The following is a 1,028-nucleotide window of genomic DNA, read 5'->3' on the forward strand; positions in this document are numbered from 1 at the left end:
CATTGATGCAGCAGCCAATTTGCTCGCTCACCACTTTAATGCAAGTCGCTCACAAGCAGTGTTCCCTCTAAGCTGAGTGAGTGTGAGCTAGCTCACAGTTTTTGAGCCTCCAGCTCACACCTCTTCGTCTCGGCTCAGGAAGGAGGGCTCCAGAGCAAACTCATTGATGCAGCAGCCAATTTGCTCGCTCACCACTTTAATGCAAGTAGCTCACAAGCAGTGTTCCCTCTAAGCTGAGTGAGTGTGAGCCAGCTCACAGTTTCTTAGCCTCCGGCTCACACCTTTTCGTCTCGGCTCAGGAAGGAGGGCTCCAGAGCAAACTCATTTACGCAGCAGCCAATTTGCTCGCTCACCACTTTAATGCAAGTAGCTCACAAGCAGTGTTCCCTCTAAGCTGAGTGAGTGTGAGCCAGCTCACAGTTTCTTAGCCTCCGGCTCACACCTTTTCGTCTCGGCTCAGGAAGGAGGGCTCCAGAGCCAACTAATTCATGCAGCAGCCAAGTCGCTCGCTCACCACTTTAATGCCAGGAACTCACAAGTAGTGTTCCCTCTAAGCTGAGTTAGTGTGAGCTAGCTCACAGTTTTTTAGCCTCCGGCTCGCACATTTTCGTCTCAGCTCAGGAAGGACGGCTCCAGAGCAAACTAATTTATGCAGCTGCCAAATGGCTCGCTCACAACTTTAATGCCAGTCACTCACAAAGCAGAATTTTTGCTCACAAGACTCCACAGCTTAGAGGGAACATTGCAAAGTAGAAATTCTGCTCACAAGACTCCACAGCTTAGAGGGAACATTGGGGGTGGGGGGTGTCGAACTTTGGACGCCGCCGGTGAGCTCATACGTGCGCGTGGTTGCCAGCTCCAGTCTGGGGAAGACCTGGAGGTTTGGAGGGGGCGTGGAGCCTGAGAAAGGGCAAGGTTGGGGAGGGGCGTATAAATAGAATACCATCGAGTCCACCTCCCAAAGTGGTCGCTTTCTCCCGGGGAAGTCATCTCCGTCGCTGGGAGGTCGGCTGGGATTCCAGGAGATC

Source organism: Gekko japonicus, unplaced genomic scaffold (genome assembly GCF_001447785.1).
Source record: "Gekko japonicus isolate JY-2015 unplaced genomic scaffold, Gekko_japonicus_V1.1 scaffold3962, whole genome shotgun sequence".
Classification (NCBI taxonomy): domain Eukaryota; kingdom Metazoa; phylum Chordata; class Lepidosauria; order Squamata; family Gekkonidae; genus Gekko; species Gekko japonicus.